The 20,980-nt window shown below is 39.6% G+C and overlaps 1 pseudogene across 1 annotated transcript in view; it reads right to left on the bottom strand.

The window, feature by feature from the left end:
- Positions 1–20,980, bottom strand: part of LOC147344086 (cytochrome P450 2C18-like) — a 39,552-nt pseudogene that overhangs the window by 11,614 nt on the left and 6,958 nt on the right. Inside the window, exons 2-6 of the transcript XR_015155704.1 lie at positions 19,688–19,844; positions 19,353–19,514; positions 13,607–13,767; positions 10,032–10,208; positions 1,254–1,395 (exon numbers count right to left, since the gene is read on the bottom strand). The product of XR_015155704.1 is annotated as a cytochrome P450 2C18-like (transcript). The remainder of the gene's footprint in view (positions 1–1,253; positions 1,396–10,031; positions 10,209–13,606; positions 13,768–19,352; positions 19,515–19,687; positions 19,845–20,980) is intronic.

The following is a 20,980-nucleotide window of genomic DNA, read 5'->3' as shown; positions in this document are numbered from 1 at the left end:
GGTGATTTACATCATCTTCTGGTCAGGAAACCTGCTAACATTTTTCTTCTGATAAGAATTAGTCAACCAGAAAAACTTATTTTCTCCAGAGGTGATTTTTCTTAGGATTTAGTACCACTCCCCGAAAGCACTAAACAGAGTTGCATTCCTATAGGGCAAGAGTGTCGTGGGGGTAATTAAGGAAAGAATTTATTAGCTTAGGGGTCCAAGGTTATTATTAACATTAAAGCTTCTACTTATATTTCTTATATATCAACTATATTAATCAATACACTCCCAGGAACACAGTGGATAAGAAATATGGAAACTTGGCAGCAGGCATTAACTCAACAAAGAAACCTTCTATCAGTTCTATTTTAACAATTTTCTAACTCCCCGAGAGGCTCTGCATTGTTAGAATAACTAAGTCTCCTTGTGCCTCATATGGCTGGGAGGCCGTAAATAATCACATGCACAGCTGTAGGAGCCCGGAAACCTGTTAGGCAGGTTAGAAAGCTTTCTGAGGGAAACACAATTGGAACATACCTTATTATACCCTGGAGACTTATTAACTAGAGCTCTAAGTTGCTGTTCTTACAGATAAGAGTGGTTGGGGATAGCCCCTTGTGATGTCAGAGGAGTTGGTGAAAGTCATGAAGCAGTAAAACAGACAGGCTCAGGTTTTGGGGTAGACCCTCAGGCAGGCCCAGAGGGGCACCCCTAGAGTTCTGGCTCGCCTTGCCCACCAGATCTCTCCCACATGTCCTTGTCATGGGGGTGGGGACTCCCGTGCCGGCTCCCGGCAGTATCAGATACAACTAAGTGACTTTCACTCACTCATCACTCCCAGAATGTGGATGCTATCTCAAGCTACCTCATTAAGTTTTAGAATTTCCACTCAGACTTCAATAAGGAGAAGTTCCATTTTCCCTACTCTGGCTTTAGAACACAGCATTTTCAGAATGAGCAGACGTGTAAGTGGCCCTTCCATAATAAAACCAATATGTAGTCCCAGGGCATGAAATGAAATGACCTCTCATGAAATCCAGATGCTGCTGTATTGATTTTGCTGCTGTCCACCGTGTCTTCAACCTCTCAGGTTATGCAAAGATGTTCTCTTATTATTTAATGAAGGATCCCTTCATTAAATCTGAAAACATTAAGCTGCTCAAAAAGAGATTTAAGTAATTCTCTAAGAGTAACAAGACGGAAAGCACTCCCAGTTTCTTTCCAGTAACTCTTCTGAAATCACCCTGACCACCATGTTATCATACCTATGACCTCTGGGTGCTTCAGCAGGAGGAGGAGCCCATATCCCAGGGTAGTGCTTGTTGTCTCTGTCCCAGCTCCAAACAAATCAAATATAGTAGCTGTCAAGCTTCCAAATGTAAAGTCCAATTGTTCATTGTGCTTTTCCTAGGAATGATTTGATACAATTATTTGACAGGTTAACTTTTCAGAATTACAGGTAATCCAAAATAACTCACATTATTTTAAAGTTAAGCCTATTTTATATATGTGTGTATGTGTGTGCGCACTAAGTCGCTTCAGTCGTGTCTGACTCTTTGTGACCCTAGGGACTGTAGCCCACCATGTAGCCTGTCCATGGGATTTTCCAGGCGAGAATACTGGAGTGGATTGCTGTGACCTGCTTCAGGGGATTTTCCCAACCCAGGGATCGAACCTATGTTTCTTATATCTCCTGTATTGGCAGACGGGTTCTTTACCACTAGTGCCACCTGGGAAGCCACACACACACACACACACACTGCAAGGTGCAATTTTAGAAAAAAAACTATTGTAGAATATAGCAAGAGATTATAGATCAGCTGACTCAAACATCAGTTTCTCATAACTTATTCCTCACTTGCCTAAAAGTCCCATTCATCAGCCTCTTTTGCATTTAGGTGAGCCAAGCAGGGGGCTTCCCTGGTGGCTCAGTGGTAAGGAATCCACTTGCCAATGCAGGAGACATGAGTTCGACCGCTGGGTTGGGACGATCCCCTGGAGTAGGAAATGGCAACCCACTCCAGGATTCTTGCCTGGGAAATTTCATGGACAGAGGAGCCTGGCGGACTACAGCCCATGAGGTCACAAAAGAGTCAGACACAACTTAGCGACTAAACAACAACAAGCAACACAGTTTTCGCCAGTGAGATACAAGCAGAAGGCTGTTGGAATTGTTTCCTCTATGCCCTCCTTCCTACCCAAAACAAATATTTGAAGGAGTTATTAGAATACACCAACATCATTTTGGGACAAGAAGTTTTAATAATGAGTGAGCCTGGCAGGCTACATTCCAAAGGGTCGCAAAGAGTCAAACACGACTGAGGCAACTTAGCTTACATGCCCATGAGCTCCATATACTCAGCATAAGTAAATAAAAATGGAAGGTATCTGAATCCCTGATATTTCAGGACTATTGTACTATTCCTCCACTGACAGAAGATTCTTTGTACATGAGATAAATATAGCCACTATTCGTTAAAGCATTCATTAACAGGTTTTCTCTTATTTATAGATGAACAAAATCTTAATTAGTAGAAATAGATAAATTAGGGCCATAACATGAAAGATGTTATAAGCCTGAATCAAGATTTCATTATTCTCTTCTTTGTTAAAAATGTACATGAACTCAATGCTGTCTGTATATTCACGATGAAGCTGAAATTGTACAAAAGCTAATACTGCAGCACAACCTAAAATGAACTATATGTAAATTATAATAAAGAGGATGGATTCACAAAGACAGTACAGGACCATCATGGTTGTATTCCACATGCAATGCAATTAGCAGCTTGACCTAAGAAACAAATGTAGGAATAAAAAGAATATACAGCTTGAAGCTACACTACAATCATAAAAACAGAAAGTTGAGGCTTTCTCTGCCCAAGGGGAAAAAGGGATGGGAAGGAGTAATGCAGTGTCAAAGCTGACAAACTAAGTGAATGTCTCTCACAAATAAGGAGACAGACAGCAATAGAAAAGGACAAGTAATGCTGTTTTAGGATTGATGCGATGATGTGACACAGAATACATAACAAGCAGGCAGTTTTAAATACTGAGTAGAAGGGATCGTTAACATGCAAAAAAAAAAAGCATATTTTGTAAACATGTCCCTAGACTAGCATTAATTTTATGATGCATTTATAATCTCCAGGGCCCCAGTGCCATGTCTATTATTATGTAAGAAACACAATTAAGACAGACTAAACTCACTGAATGTGTGCTCTTGTTAATTTTCCTCAGTAACAGTGTCATCACACAAGCTTTTGGCTTCTCAGTTCAAAATTACTCAAGTCAGTAAGAAAAGCAGTGCTCTCATAAAACAATATTAGTGTTTCCATTTCTTGAATTTGATTTTCAGATACAGTGGTTATGTGTACACAGCCTATCATTATTACACAAAACAATTCAAGAAAACCTAAATAAACAAATAACTTACCTTGTCATAGATCTGGACACTCAGTATTGTGAGGATGGCATTGCTAGAGTAATGTCACACAAAAGGCAGAGAGGAAGTTCTAGGAATCAGTCCATCCACTGAAACAGCTACTGGCCACGCACAAAGGGTCTGAGCAATTATTTTTGTACCCTGGAAATTAAACACTTGCAGCATCCAGGGGTATGCTTAGATAAATGTGTCTGGTACATAAATCGAATCAATGTTTTCTTAGGTCAGTCTCCCAGGCAATACAAATAAAAACAAAAATAAACAAACAGGACCTAGTCAAACTAGTAAGCTTTTGCACAACAAAGGAAACCATAAACAAAACGAAAAGACAACCTACAGAATGGGAGAAAAGTATTTGCAAATGATGTGATCAACCAGTGCTTAATTTTCAAAATATACAGCTCATACAACTCAACAACACAAATGTAAACAACCCAATTGAAAAACAGGCAGAAGACCTAACCAGACATTTCTCCAAAGAATACATACAGATGGTCAAACCAATGATCTAAATTCTGTATCCTTCAAAATTTCCTTAAAAAGTGAAGGAGAAATGAAGACTTTCTGAGCAAACGAGCAAACAAAATTGAGGGAATCTGTTGCCAGTTGAACTGGCTTGCAAAGAATGTTTTAAAAATCTTTAGAGAGAAGGAAAATCATATAGGTCAGAAACACGTCTACATAAAGAAAGGGTTATAAAGAAAGAATGAGTGACAGTAAAATAAAAAGTTTTGCTTATTTACTTTATTGCTCTAACAGATAAAAATTTGCAGAAAATAGTAACAGTATATTTGATTATGTAATGGTTATGGACATATATATAAATATATATAGACTTATATATGGACTTCCCTGGTGGCTCAGACGGTAAAGTGTCTGTCAACAATGCGGGAGACCTGGGTTTGATCCCTGGGTCGGGAAGATTCCCTGGAGAAGGAAATGGCACCCCACTCCAGTACTCTTGCTGAGAAAATCCGATGGACAGAGGAGCCTGGTGCAGGCTACTGTCCATGGGGTCACAAAGAGTCGGACATGACTGAGTGACTTCACTTACCCTTACCTTATGCTTATAGATAAGTGGAATGAACCATGGCAATGATATAAAGGATGGAAAGGAAGAAGTAAAATTATTTTTTATTATAAGAGACATTAACTTATAATGGAGACATTAACTTATAAGACATTATAAGAGACATTAACTTATAAGGCATTAACTTATAAAGTGGAATGGTGTTATTTGCAAGTGCATCAAAGCATTTAAATATGTGAGGCAAAACTGACAGAACTTCAAGAAATAGAAACAAAATGAATAAACTACTTCAGTTCAGATCAGTTCAGTTCAGTCACTCAGTTGTGTCTGATTCTTTGTGACCCCATGAACTGCAGCATGCCAGGCCTCCCTGTCCATCACCAACTGCCGGAGTTTACCCAAACTCATGTCCATTGAGTCTGTGATGCCATCTAACCATCTCATCCTCTGCCGTCCCCTTCTCCTCCTGCCCTCAATCTTTCCCAACATTAGGGTCTTTTCAAATGAGTCAGCTCTTTGCATCAGGTGGCCAAAGTATTGGAGTTTGAGCTTCAACATCAGTCCTTCCAATGAACACCCAGGATTGATTTCCTTTAGGATGGACTGGTTGGATCTCCTAATACTTAAAATAAATTTAATCAAGGAAGCAAAAGATCTGTACACTGGAAACTATAAAAAAGAAAACGAAGAGGATCAATTAATGAAAGATATCCCATGTATATGAATAAGAAGAATTAATATTGTTAAAATGTCTATATTACCAAAAGCAATATACAGATTCAATGAAATACGTATCAAAATAGAATTTTTCACAGAAATAGAAAAAAATTAAAATTCATATGCAAGGATTCCTCTGGTGGTCCAGTAGTTAGGAATCTGCCTACCAATGCAGCGGACATGAGTTCAGTCTCTAGTCCACGAACGTCCCACGTGCCATGAGGCAACTAAGCCCATGCACCACAACCACTGAGCCCAGGCACCCTAGAGCCTATGCGCCGCAACAAAAGAAGCCACCACAGTGAGAAGTCCATGCACCACAACTAGAGAATAGCTCCTACTTGCCACAGCTAGAGAAAGCCTGCAGAGGAATGAAGACCCAGCGCAGTCAAAAGTCAATAATTTAAAAAAATATTTTAATTCATATGGAACAACCAAGGACCCTGCATAGCCACTGCCATACTAAAAAAGAACAAGGGTGGAGGAATTGCACTTTCTGATTTCAAACTATATTACAAAGCTATAATAATCAAAACAGTATAAAAACAGCTACACAGACCAATGTAAAAGAATAAAGAACCCAGAAATTAATGGACAAATTTATGATCAACTTATCTCAAGATACATAATGTGGAGAGCACAATTTCTCAAAAATAGAGTGTTGGGAAAATTAGATCACCACCTGCAAAAAAAAAAAGAATTTGAATCATTATTTTACAACATACAAAACATCACCTCAAAATGGACTGAAGACATAAACAAGACCTAAAGCCATGAAACACCTAGAAGAAAGCAAAAAGGGAAAGCTTCTTTATATTGGTCTGGGCAATGATTTGTTCAATATGATACCAACAGCATAGGAAAAACAAGCAAAATTACAATATTTTTTCCTACCAGTAATCCTAGCCACAAGTACCCAGGAAGTGCAGAGTTCATCTTATGGCCCAGTCTGGCAGAGAAGCAAGTTCAAAATCCCACTCAGGCCCAGTCTGGAAGAGAAGCAAGTTCAAAATCCCATTCAACTCCTAAGCATAGCCTCCAGCATACGTGTTTCAAAACAGCATATTGTACACATTAAATGGGCTTCTCCAGTGGCTTAGTGGTAAAGAATCTGCCTGCAATGCAGGAGACACAGGTTCGATCCCTGGGTCTGGAAGATCCCCTTGAAGAGGGCATGGCAACCCACTCCAGTATTCTTGCCTGGAGAATCCCATGGAGAGAGAAGCCTGGTGGGCTACAGTCCATAGGGTCCCAAAGAGCTGTACACAACTAAAGCAATTGAGCATGCATGCACACACACATTAAATACATAAAAAATTTCCAAGTTTTACTAAGGTATAACTGACAGGTAAAAATTTTTTAATTGAAATAGAAGAACTATCCAGACCAACTGGGCTTCTCTGATATACTCAGCTGGTAAAGAATCTGCCTGCAATGAGGGAGACCTAAGTTCAAACCTTAGGTTGGGAAGATCCCCGGAAAAGGAAACGGCTACCCACTCCAGTATTCTGGCCAGTATTCACATTAATTAGGCTAGCTTTAATAATTACAAAAAATTATAAAATACATATTGGCCACTATGTGGGTCAACAGGACCCCTGTACATTGCTCGTGGGAACATGACTACTGTAGTCACTGTGGAAAAGGCTGCCATACTGGGGGCCAGACCCAGCAGGATCCAGGGGTTTCGAAGGGGAGACGGCTTCAGCGATCAGGATACGATAGAGTTAAAGACATAAAGAGTGATCAAATAAGGATAGCTCAGTGAGAAAATTCAGTGGAGAAAAGAGGCTGAATAACTTGGTTTATGTGGAAAGCTAATAAAATTCCAAAATAAGGAATTTGCATCACCTACGTAGGCCACAGGCATCCTCCCGTTCTCCTGAAGCAGAGGAGACACTAAGGCCTCCCTGGACAGATCTTAGAAGCCCAGGCATAATTAGTAGGCTTCACGAGCCTCCACGCTCCAGATGGGAATTCAGCCAGAAGGTGAGAGAAAGAATGACATGGGGAGACCAAGTTTCGGTGAACAAGGCCCACACTTTATTTTCCAAAGTAGTTTTTATGCCTTAAGTTGTGCATAGAGAATAATGGAGGAAGGAGTAGAGTCAGCAGTAAGCCAGGCTTTCTTCCTGCAAACTTATCATATGCAAAAGTTTAGGTGAATTACATCATCTTCTGGCCAAGAGGCCTGTTAACATTTTATGATCCTTTCTTCAGAAAACTTATTTTTCTCTAAAGGTGATTATTCTAAAGTCAGGCCCCACCCTCCGAAAGCATTAGATAAAGTTGCATTCCTATAGGGCAAAGGTGTGGTGGGCTATAATAAGAAAAGAATTAACTCAAGGGTCCAAGGTTACAAACATTAAAGCTACTACTTACATTCCTATACACCAATTATATTAATCAATACACTCTCAGGGACACAGTAGGTAAGGGATATGGAAACTTAGGAGCAAACATTGGCCCAACAAGTGAAAAACCCTTCACCAATACAATTTCTAATCAATCTTTTAACTGCTCAAAGGAATCTGTATTTATACAGTTTAGAAGATCTCATGCCTCTCGTGGTTGGGAGACTCTGAAAATCACATGTGGCTGTAAGAACCTGTTCAGGCAGGCTAGAGGACTTCCAGAGGAGCTTGTAGGTTGAAACACTCTTGTCACACCCAGGAACTTTATTAACTGGAGCTGTAAGTTAACTCTTTTTCAGACAGAGGTGGTGGGGGACAGCCCCCCATAAAGTCAGAGGTGTAGGTGAGAGCATAAAGCAGTAAAGTAGTCAGACTCTGGTTTGGGGGGTAGATGCTCGAGAATTTCCAGGGGGACTCCTGAGGCTCGATCCCGCCTTTGCGTATGCCGAGCCTCCTTCCTCATGACCTTTGCCATGGGCGGAGTTCCTCATGCTGGCTCCTGGCATCGCCAGTTCCTCAGAATTAGACATAAAATTGCCACATAGCTCATCAATTCTACTCCTATAAATACACCCCACAAAAATGGAAAAATGTCCATCAAAAACTTGTACACAAATGTTTACAGTAACACTATTCATAAAACTCAAAGACAGAAACAAAACAGATGTCCATCAATAGATGAATGGATTAAAAAAATATAATATGTGCAAAAATGCAATATTATTCATCCATAAAAGAAAATAACAAAGTACTGATACATGCAACTTAGATGAACCTCCTAAATACTATACTAGGTGAAAGAGCTAGAAACAAAAGGGACAATGCTGTGAGACCTTTCATATGAAAAATACATAATAGGCAAATTCATAGAGATATAAAGCAGATAACAGGTTAACACAAGATGTGTTAGTGATCATTTACTGGGAGCATATGTTCCTGCAGAGTGATGGAAAAGTTTTGAAATTAGAGACAGCAAGTAATCACACAATATTGTGAGTGCAATAAATACCACTAAATTGTACACTTTAAATGGATAACTGTATGGTATGTGAATTTCATCTTATTTTTTAAAATGACTTTACTCCACAAACTGATCTACAGATTTCCCACAATCCCTACCAAAATCATTACTGTCTTCCTGGCAAAAATTTATGAGTTTATCCTATAATTAGTCTGAAAATTCAGGGCACTAAGAATAGCCAAATATTCTTAAAAATTAACAACAAAGTTAGAGGACTCACACTTCTCAATTTCAAAGCTAACTATAATACAATGCTAGTAATTAAGAAGAACAGATAATATGTTATGGTATAATATTTTCATATAGACTATTGGAAAAGATTTGAGATTACAAAAATAAACCCTTCCACTGATTTTTGACAAGGGTGCCACGATGGTTCGTGTGAGGAAAACAGTCTTTTCAACTAATGGTGCAGGGTTCAGAGTCTCGGATACCAGCCTCGAACTCCATATCTATGACAATTCATTTTACTTTACACTCAATTAAGGCTTCTCTCTTTCATTCATCTACTCTTTCCCATCATACACCTTTGCACCTCTATATACACTATTCACCCATCTGAAATTCCTTTCCTTCTCCTTCATGCAAACATATTAAATTTATTTTCAACCACCTGACATGCAGAAGTCCAGCTAGATTAAGCCATTCTCTTCCATTCCCTCAAACAGTGTGTGCAGAGATCATGCCCATCTTCATATTATACTATGATATTTGTATTTTATACCTTGTTTGTAATTATTTATTTTTCACCTGAAGAGTCATTCTGACTCTTCTTGGGTATACTCAGTTCAGCTCAGTTCAGTCGCTCAGTCGTGTCCTACTCTTTGAGACCCCATGAATCACAGCATGCCAGGCCTCCCTGTCCATCACCAACTTCCAGAGTTCACTCAGATTCACGTCCATCGAGTCAGTGATGCCATCCAGCCATCTCATCCTCTGTCCCTCTTCTCCTCCTGCCCCCAATCCCTCCCAGCATCAGAGTTTTTTCCAATGAGTCAACTCTTCGCATGAGGTGGCCAAAGGACTGGAGTTTCAGCTTTAGCATCATTCTTTCCAAAGAAATCCCAAGGCTGATCTCCTTCAGAATGGACTGTTTGGATCTCCTTGCAGTCCAAGGGACTCTCAAGAGTCTTCTCCAACACCACAGTTCAAAAGCATCAATTCTTCAGTGCTCAGCTTTCTTCACAGTCCAACTAGTACCCAAAAAGCAAGATCAATTTTTCCATTTATTTAAAAGTTAAATACTATATCTTTCATAATGCTTAGTGCATACAATACATGCACACAATAGACACTTAAAATACATATTGGCATTACTTACTTGATCACTGAAACTTTCCTAGTAAATTCAAAACTATTCAATGAATTGCAAAATGCACAAGCAATCAAAGAACTGAGCTGTCATTAACATTTTACCTGCTCCATTTTGATCAGAAAACAATCAATAAAGTCTCGAGGATTGTTAATGTCCAGGGATGCTTGGTGTTTCCTTGTTTGCTCCAAAAAATAATTTTGTGAATAAGTAGCATTTTTAAGTACTCTGTTATGACTCCCTGGGAAACAATCTAGGAGAGCAGGGCAAGTATTGCAGATCTAGAAGAGAAAGCAGTAGTTTCTTAAATAAAAAGCATTTAGTGAAGACTTATTTAATATGCCAAGCCCTGGTTAACAACTGTGGTATAAATATTAATATAATATGGTCTCTGTATTGAGAGAAATTTTCACTTCACAAATACATAATTTTCTATGTTGACAGATGTATTTGAGGGAGAAAATTATGACCCTGGGTCAAATATGATAATTTTTTCCTATATTCATATATCATGTTTATATGAGTATAGGCTTCCCTTGTGGCTCAGATGGTAAGGAGTCTGCTTGCAATGCAGGAGACCTGGATTCGATCTCTGGGTTGGGAAGATCCCCAGGAGGAGGGCATGGCAATCCACTCCAGTATTCTTGCTTGAAGAATCCCATGGACAGAGAAGCCTGGTGGGCTACAGTCCATGGGGTCACATAGAGTCGGGCATGACTGAGTGACTAACACACACACACACACACATATGTTGACAGATGCATTTGAGGGAGAAAATTATGACCATGGATCAAATATGATAATTTTTTCCTATACACATATATCATGTTTATCGCATAAATGCATTTTTAGCTCAATTCTCTCATATTTTACCTCAATTCTTCCTTACCATCATGATATATAAGATGACATGAAATACTATGATTTACATTTGTAGATGACAAGAGAATTTAAACAACCTGAAAAGAACACAGAGCTGGTCTTTGATGTTTCTACTTCTGCCTCGTATACTCAAACATAAAATCAATATTTTAGGGCTGAAAGGATCCTAAAGAACCAGGAAACACAACAATATTTTATGGATAAAGTAACTGGGCACCAGCAGAATTAAGTGATTTCTGTGATGTCTCTTAGGCAGAGGGTAGAACATAGCTTAGCACAGGGTACGCCTATAATGTTTGTTTATGTTTCTTATACACACAAAAACAATCATTTTGTCATTCCCAAAGCAATTACCTTGTAGGTTAAGATGCCAAATGAAGCATCAAGATCTCCCTCCTATCCTAGTTGTCCTCTGGCAGCACTCTCCCCTTTGAAGGAGATATTCTCCTCCTTACTAAATGCAGATATTTCTGTCAACTCATGTGCTTAAGTAGCAACTGTGAGTGTGTGTGTGTGTGTGTGTGCGTGCTAAGTTACTTCAGTTGTGTTTGACACTTTGTGACCCCATGAACTGTAGCCTGACAGGCTCCTCTGTCCATGGGATTCTCCAGGTGAGAATACTGGAGTGGGTTGCCATTCCCACCTTCCTGACCCAGGGATGGAACCTACATCTCTCACATCTCCTGCACTGCAGATGGATTCTTTACCCATGAGCCACCGGGAAAGCCCTAAATAGCAACTAAGTGGTATGAAATTAAAGTATCTCCTTCCATATCAATAAACAAGAAATGTCATAGCCATTAGTGATTTCTGGCCTCCAAATGTAAATGAGGGCTCCCAAAACTGAGATCTGACAGATGCTGCCACCCCCCAAGATGACTGCTGAGGAGCTGGGGGAAGGCAAGAAGAAACTTAAGAGACTGCCACTCCTCTGGTGAACAAGGAAACCGGATTTGGCCCCAGAGGGCTGATGTGCATATGAAAGGAATGAATTCAGTGATCTAAGAGGCTTGCATCTTCTCATACACAGAATGCTAAATTCCTTAACTTGATATCTGATCTTTGATGTTCAGACTGCTTGCTCCCTTTGTTGCAAACTTATATATAGTCTGATTCCCCCTCCTGCCTCCTTGGAGGAATTTTCTCAGATGTGGTCACACGCACTCAGAGTCCTAACTATGTCCACCAAAAAAAATAACTCTCTACTTTCAGGATGTAACTATATTTTTTTAGTAAACAGTGGAGATTGAATGACAAGACTTGTGAGTAATGGGAGCCTTTCCAGAAGGACCTAGAAGTCCTTCAATTGCTGCGGGCATCCCTTTGGAGAAGTTACCAAAGTAGTTTCTGGAAATTGGTGTGAAAAACCACTGAACAGTGTCAACAGGACTGAACTGCAGTTCTGTTTTCTGGGCAAGCATTTTCTTGTCTATCATCAAAGGGCTCAACCATCAGCCCCAGATGAGCACTCCATGATGCTAAGCTCTAGGCAGGACTGCACTCTTCACAATTTCACCTCACAGTTCGGTGTATAGAGATCTGGACCTCATGTAGAAAACAGCAGAAATGATTGTTAGGGGAAACACACTGATAGAAACAGCCCACCCTGGCCAGGCACCATAGTAACCATTTGCATGAGCTATTTTATGACACGAGGTTCCTGGTAAGGAACAGGGAACTAATAAGCCTCCACCAACCAGAAGAGTTCTGGAAAGGTCAAAAGGAGACACCACCTGTGTTGAGGATTTTCTCCCTGGGACTTGGAAGTGACGAACCTGAAAGAAGGACACTCGGACAGTCTCTTGCAAGGACTGACAAGTTTATTTCTGTAGTCAAGCCTTTTTATAGAAGCAGGAACAAAGAGCTTAGAGTATACAGCCAGCAAAGAGCGTACGGGGTTAACACCTAATCAGTAAAAATATTTCAAGGACAGCGCGCTCTAAGTGACCCATGTGCTTATCCCATAACCCGTTTTCTCAAGCAACATCCTTAATATTTATTATTAAATCTTGGCGCCAGGCATAACCAAAGGCAGGAGATGTTTTTCTGCCCGAGCATATCAAGCCGGGGTATTTCTGGCCCTTCGCCATTTTCCCAAGGACTTCCTCCAACCGGCTATTTTGTGCTGGGCTTCCCAACAACCTGTCCGACCACCTCCCAAAATCCTTCTCTCTGACATCCATCTTGGCTGAACAAGGCATGCACCCCCAGGAAGGACTCTGAGTCAGAATGATTGGCTAAGGACAACCTGGAAACTAATCCCATCACCATAAAACCCAAGACTGCAAGCCATTTTGTTAAGGGAAGCACACTGAAACTGCCCACACTGGCCAGGCACCATAGTAACTATTTGCATGAGTTGTTTTATGACAGGAGATCTTGATAAGGAATACGGAACTAATAAGTATGGGAAAGGTTGAAAGGAGACACTGCATGTCTGTCCACTTCCCAGAATCCCTCTTGCTAGCATCCATCTTGGCTGAGCGATGCGTGCGCCACCAGGAAAGACTCTGAATTAGAATGATTGGCCAAAGACCACCCAGAAACTAATCCCATCACCATAAAACCCGAGACTTCCAGCCACGAGGCAGAGCTGTTCTCCCGGGTTCCCTTACCCTACTGCTCTCCACCCTTTTGTGAAAGGGTGCCCTTTCACAATAAAATCTCTTGCTTTGTCAGCACATGTGTCTCCTCGGACAATTCATTTCCGAGTGTTAGACAAGAGCCTAGTTTCGGGCCGTGGAAGGGGTCCCCCTTCCTACAACAATTCCTCAAGAAGAAAGGACCTTGGCCTCACCTGAACCTATGGAGAGCTCAGAATCCTAAAGTTTTCATTCAACTTTTCCATTAGACTTAGAAAAGTCTGATCTTTATAATCAAAACGGTTCTGGAAAATAATGGAGCAGATCACATTGCAGGGAGCACAGCACAGGATGAAAGTGGGATTGCAGGGTGAGGCTAAAAAATCAGGAACAATTTTAAGACACCATTGAAGTACACAGATGAAACATTTGGTGTTTGTGATAACATGTGAAAGTTGTTTTAGAAACTTTAAACAATATCATATCTATGAATACCCTTAACAAATATTCCACAAGCATAAAATCAACACTTCACTTTTAACTTAAAATGAGTAGATTTCAGCACAGGTAATTAAACAATGGGTTGTTTTTTATTATTCAATTCACTTCCGCTGCCTTTTCTTGTACCCTTTTCACCCAAGATGACTGTTAATTTGAAGAGAAAATGGTGAAAATTAAAGAGGTCATTTAAAAATACCATTTAGTAACTAAAATTATGAGTGCTGACTATCATCTGTCTGGAAAGCCTGTAGGAAATTAAGCACTGATATACAAAGGAGAATAATTAGGGACCTCAAAATATTTTTTGCTTAATGAACTGCTGAAAGAATCACATGTAGAATCAGAAGAGGAGAAGCTAACATGAGAGAGTTGTGGTTCATAAGGTTCAAGCCTCTGGGCTCATTGAATTCATTCCTTTTATATGCACCTTTAGCTATCTGGAGCCAAATCCTGTTTCTTGATTGTTTACATCCTTAATTCCTGGTTTACAGTCAGAGGTGGCAGATGTGGCAGATGGCTGCTTCCTGTATCCACCGCCCCCGCCCCCACCACCACCACCACCACCACACTCCCAGCTCCTCAGCAATCACCGTGGGGGGAGGTGGCATCTGTTAGATCACAGCCATTGTGGTCCCTTTTGAGAGCCCTCACTTTTGGAGGCCCAAAATCGCTGAAGGCTGTGACATTTCTTGCCCTCCAATATGGCAAGAAATATTTCATTTCACAGTTTTAATAAATTCTCATTTTTTCCCCATCATTTAAATCAAGTTAATCATATTTCCCATGAAGGGCTTACTGTTTTTTTTTATCTGAAGTATAGCTGAGTTACAATATATTAGTTTAAGGTGTACAACTGAAAATGTGATTCAATACTCTTTATTGGTGAACTTAATATATATGAGTGGGAATTTAAAGCACAGGAAGAGAAAAGGAAAAAATGTAGCTCAAAAAGTCAGTCACTGAAATCAAGCAAGATCTCTAAAACAAAGGAGACTCAGTTAGGGGAGGCAACCAGCTCTTTATCTAGTCCTGTGGCTGTTTATCTGAGACAGTCAGGTTTGGATGCCCCTTTGAAATGGATGCCTCAGCCATCAAGGATCAAATCTGACACTCGCATTACAAAATAGTGGGAAAATTGTCAAGATTTATATATACTCCAAACCCACTCCAGTGTTCTTGCCTGGAGAATCCCAGGGACCGGGGAGCCTGGTGGGCTGCCGTCTATGGGGTCGCACAGAGTCGGACACGACTGAAGCGACTTAGCAGCAGCATATATACTCCAAATTAGAAAATGCAAATCAGAAGCAAGAAATATCACCTATTCTATCTGTTAGAAAAGGGGAATTCGCTCAGTCGTATCCGACTCTTTGCGACCCCATAGACTGCAGCCCACCAGGCTCCTCTGTCCGTGGGATTTTCCAGGCAAGAGTATTGGAATGGGGTGCCAATAGGCACTATCCAAAAAAAAAAAAAAGAAGGATGAAGGGATAGAAGGAAGGAGAGGGAGGGAGTGGAGAAGAAAATAACAACTGTTGGTGAGGGTGGGGAGGTAGAATACTATTACCAGAAGCTCCTATGGAAAACACTAGGATGGTTTCCCAAGTAATTAAAACTAGAATTACCATATTACCCAGCAATCCCCTTTCTGAGTTTCTATTCAAAAGAACTGACTCAAACTTTCAAAGTGATATTTGTATTTCCATAACCTTAAAAGTTGAGGTAAAACAATCTAAATAGCCCCCAATGATTAATGAATAAAGAAAACATATAAATATAAATACTGGAATAATATTCAGCCATAAAAATGAAACAAATCTTCCCACATGATACAACATAGATGAACCTTGAGCCAACTGTACTAAGTGAAAAAAGCCAATCACAGTAGGACAAAGGATTCATGATTCCCCTTAGACGAAGTATCTGAGTCAAACTTACAAAAACAAAAAGTATCCATTTGGCCAAAAACTTCCTTTGTTGAAGTAAAAAGAAAAGACATCTTTCATTTTCACCAAGAACTTTATTGAACAACATATTCACCGTTTGTTCCCCTACCTTCTGCAATTTTTCACGCAACTTCATACTTCCATCTTCCTAAAACTTTTTGGTTTTGAGCAAAGAAATGTTCCAGGTGTCTTTTACAGTCTTCCAGGGAACTGAAAATTTTTGCATTAAGAAAATTTTGTAAAAACCAAAATAAATTGATATCCGAAGGTGCAATGTCCAGTGAGTATGGTAGCTGAATCAGAACTTCCCAGCCGAATTTTAAAAGTTTCTTCCTGGTCATCAAAGAAACATGTGGTTTTGCATTATCCACATGGAGATTTATGCATTTTCAGTTGAGTAATTCCAGACATTGTTCACCAAGTGCTAACTGGAAGCAGTACTTGTGGTAATTAATAGTTTGGTTTTCCAGAAGGAGCTCATAATAGAGTTTCATCATAAACATAACATTACCTTCTTTGCATGAAGACCGGCCTTTGGTGTGGTTGATGGTGATTCATTTTGCTTGCTTCATAATCTCTTCCATTCCACATTATTTTTCAGTGTCCACTTTTCATCACTGATCATAATTTGTTTTAAAAATGAATGTTTTTATTACGTGTAAGTAGAGAGTTGCATGTGGAAATACGGTCAAGGTTTTTTTCCCATATCTTATGTGGAACCAAATCATCTATGTGATTAACATAACCAAGCTGGTGCAAATGATTTTCAGTGCTTAATTTGGATATTTTTAGTATGTTGTCTGTCTTCCACCTGGATTGTTCTCAATAATTGATCACTATCAACTTCAGTTGATCTACCTTATCAGGAATTATCATCCAGCAAGAAATCTCCAACATGAAAATTTGCAAACCATTTTTCACATGTTCGATCCATTATAGCACCTTCTCCAAACACTACACAAACCCTTTTTGTGCTTCAGTTACGTTTTTACCTTTCTTGAAATAATAAAGCATCACATGGCAAAAAAGTTGCATTGTCTTCCATCTTCAGTATTCAAATAGCTACACAAAAATTCACTTTCTGCCATTAGCATGGTATCATCTGCATATATGAGATTGTTATTTCTCCTGGCAATCTTGATTCCAGATTGTGATTCATCCAGCCTGGAATTCACACCAGGGAATCCCAAACTCTGCATAGAAGTTAAATAAGCAGGGTGACAATATACAGCTTTGTTGTACTCCTTTCCCAATTTTTAACAGTATGTGTTCCATTTCCGCTTCTAATCATTGCTTCTTGACCTGTATACAGGTCTCTCAGGAGATGAGTAAGGTGGTCTGGTATTACCATTTCTTTAAGAACTTTCCATAGTTTGTTGTGATCCACACAGTCAAAGGCTTTAGCGTAGTCAATAAAGAAGAAGTAGATGTTTTTCTGGAACTCCCTTCCTTCTCCATGATCCAAAAAATGTTGGCAATCTGATCTGTTTCAGATTGCCTTCCTCTGCCTCTTCAAAACCCAACTTGTACATCTGGAAGTTCTCAGCTCACATACTGCTGAAGCCCAGCTTGAAGAATTTTGTGCATCACCCTGGTAGCATATGAAATTGTATGGAAGTCTGAACATTCTCTGGTATTGCCTTTCTTTGGGATTGGAATGAAAACTGACCTTTTCCAATCCTGTGCCCACTGCTGAGATTTCCAAATTTACTGATATACTGAGTGCAGCACTTTAACAGCAATCATCTTTAGGATTTTAAATAGCTTAGCTGGAATTCCATTACCTCCATTAACTTTGTAGTAATGCTTCCTAAGGCCCACTTGACTTCACACTCCAGGATGTCTGGCTCTAGTTAGTGACCACACCATTGTGGTTATTCAGGTCATTAAGACCTTTTTTGTACAGTTCTTCTGTGTATTCTTGCTACCTCTTCTTAATCTCTTCTGCTTCTGTTAGGTCCTTACCGTTTCTGTCCTTTATTGTACCCATCTTTGCATGAAATGTTCCCTTGTCATTCCAGTTTTCTTGAGGAGATCTTCTATTATTTTCCTTTCTTTGCATTGTTCATTCAAGAAAGCCTTTTTATTTCCCCTTGCTATTCTCTGGAACTCTGCATTTAGTTGGGTATATCTTTCCCTTTCTCCCTTGCCTTTCACTTCTTTTCTTTCCTCAGCTATTTTTAAAGCCTCCTCAAACAACCACTTTGCCTTCTTGCATTTCTTTTCCTTTGGTATGATTTTGGTCACTGTCTCTTGTACAAGGTTACAAACTTCCATCCATAGTTATAATGTGCACTTAATTTGTTAAGATCATAGATCTCATGTTATATCGTTTTTTTACTACAAATTTTTGTAAAATGTTGGAACAAATGGTTAAGGTATGGAATTATGCCAGGCTTCATTAAGGAGCTTCTACACCAGGTTCCTTTTAAATTATAGAGATCTAAGTTTAAAACAACTTTTATTTTGGCTAGATAGATAAAGGGTAATTTTGAAAGCCTTGGGCATTTCTTTGTCAATATGTGATTCACAGTAAATCCAATTCAAGTCTTTCATTTAATATAGAATAAAGAATTTTAAAACAGAATAATTTGAAATATGAGCTGAAAATCAGAGTCCTTGTGATAACCATTGTACAAGTCATTACACCTAGTAGTGGGAAGTAAATAATTACCATACATGTGTTACCAAAATCCAGTAAAGTAGGGGCAATGTTGAAGCAAAGCCAAATTTCATTCAGAGAACACCAGGTAGCAGTTACTGATAATCCTAAAGTCGAGTTAAACCAAACATTTTCCAACTTGGTATTTGTGTATTTTGCAGAATTATGATGCAGCAAGTATTTATTCAAAATTTATAAATAACTGTATATATAAACCAGTATACTAAGTATTAAGTAACAAGAAATAATGAAAGCTGATATTTTTAAATGGTACCATCTGCACAGAGAAATCAAAATTGATAAGAACTGTGCTAAGATATGCCTAAGAAAATAAAACCATAGACAGTATTACTCTTGGTCAGAACTACAGGCCTGGGCTCTCAGATGCATCTGTGATGCTTAATATATAAATATAGTTCAATTACATAATATACAAGTCACACGTTTCATGCTACATAAGAGCATGATGAGGTCATTCCAACCCTGTCCACTTAACAAATATTCCCTGCTGAAAGGCTCTGATATAGACAACCACATTTATGCTATGGTAAAACAATGTTATCTAATGCTTTCAGGAAGTAATTCAAAACCATTCCTTGTGACTTCTGACTTGAAAAGAAGTTCAGGATTACAATTAAATAACCAATATCCACACTGCATGCACAGTTATGGGAGTACACATATGACAAGCACAGATACACAAAACCTCCCTTGGCTTTCTCTTCTTCACACATCCCCCCTCCACATAAGGGCTGACAACCACAACCCATGTGAAAGATGTGGCCTCTCCTGAAATGTTTCCAAGGATGTCAACAGAGAAGACAGCAGTCTGTTAAGGTCAGAGTTACACAGCACAGAATCACCCATCGTTGGTTTTTCGCAGCTCCTCCACCAGGCAGCGCGCTTCCTCTTGAACGCGGTCCTCGACGCTCTACTCCCCCATCCTGAAATTCCGCAGCATCACGAGGGAGAAGCGCCTGCTCTCCTTCCATCTCTTCCCGCTGCTGAAGAGGATTCCTGCCGGGAGGAGAAACAGAAACTAGGAGGGAGGCCCTAGGCAAGGAGGAGTGAGCTTACAGTTGGCAGCCTTTCAGGTAGACCAACATCTGCTGCCAGGTTCTTCAAATTCCTCTAATCTTACCCTCTCCACCCCCAATGCCAATGCTGAACACAAACACAAGTACACCTACCATGGCCTTTACTAATTCTTTCAGGCAATGGGAGACTGCCTCTTCCAGAGAACTCTTCTCCCAAATCAGTTTCCTTCACTGCTTCATATTCATACAACAGGACGGCGGGCTTCATGCCAAAATACACAGTGAACACAGGGCCACAGACCTCTGAGAGCTGGGAAAGGAGATGCATGTAATAGCAAAATAGGTCACAACTTGATAAAATATAATACCTGACTCAGAATATATTATCATCACACTTTTACATTTCTATTCTTCCACAAACAGCCTAACATATTTCTGAATACATAAGTATTATAGTAATTGTTACAGTTTCCACTTAGATGGGACTCAAGTAACTGGTACACAGATTGTAATTAATCCACATATCAACACCATCAGCAGGTTTATTCGCCCCAACTTATAAATAAGGAAACTGAGGTTGAGGATTTCAATTCATTTCCAGAGTTCCATGGATATATATAGAAGATTCAAATTTGAAACCCTTCTTATCAATCTCTGATTCTTGAGCAATGTATCAACCCTCCAGGCCCACCTTTAAACCAACAGCCACCTGCCTGCTTCAGAATCACCACAGGGCAGTCATTAGAATTCTGAATCTGTAGCCCAAAGATGAATATTAGAAATCTGTATTTTAAAAAATAAGTGCAGATAACTCTAATGCCCAGCACAGTTTGAGATCCACTGGTATTAGTAAAACAGAAACAACAGAAGCATCATAGAGGCAGTGCCAGGACATGCAGCATCTCATGGAAGAACAACTTCTTCCAGACTGCAGCATTCACGGGTACAGACACCAGCTTCCTCAAGAATGTAAATCAATGCTCTTGCCACCAACTGGGCCCTGACTGACAACTTTTTCTTTCATTCACTCATGCTGGCTCTGATTCCAAGCTAATTTCTTAACCTCAAGCACAATGCCCTTTTTCAGAAAAGTCCTATTTTTCTGGCCATCTGAAGGAAACACATAGCTTATATAGTATATGACTTCTGGAAGAAAATCTTAAATCACAAAACACTTCACTTACCATTTACCTTCTGTCCCAAATCATAGCAAATGGCTATGAAACAAAGAAGGGAAGCAATACTCCCAGCTTTTGACACTTTTATTTCAGCCATACAAAGAGCTAAACATTTCTCTACTCACAAACTCTACTTTGTCCCTCTATTTATGACAATGACATACCTGAAAAGGCAAGAAAAGTAACAGTATTTACAGGGACTAATTTGCTACACAAGGACCTATTTTGACAATGTGCCCCCAGAAATATGTATTAGTATCATATGTGT

Source organism: Bos grunniens, chromosome 26 (genome assembly GCF_055505025.1).
Source record: "Bos grunniens cultivar Pamir isolate PY7600 chromosome 26, Bosgru_T2T1.0, whole genome shotgun sequence".
Classification (NCBI taxonomy): Eukaryota; Metazoa; Chordata; class Mammalia; order Artiodactyla; family Bovidae; genus Bos; species Bos grunniens.
Note: the sequence above shows the minus strand (reverse complement) of the source record. Positions and strands in the feature narration are given on the sequence as shown.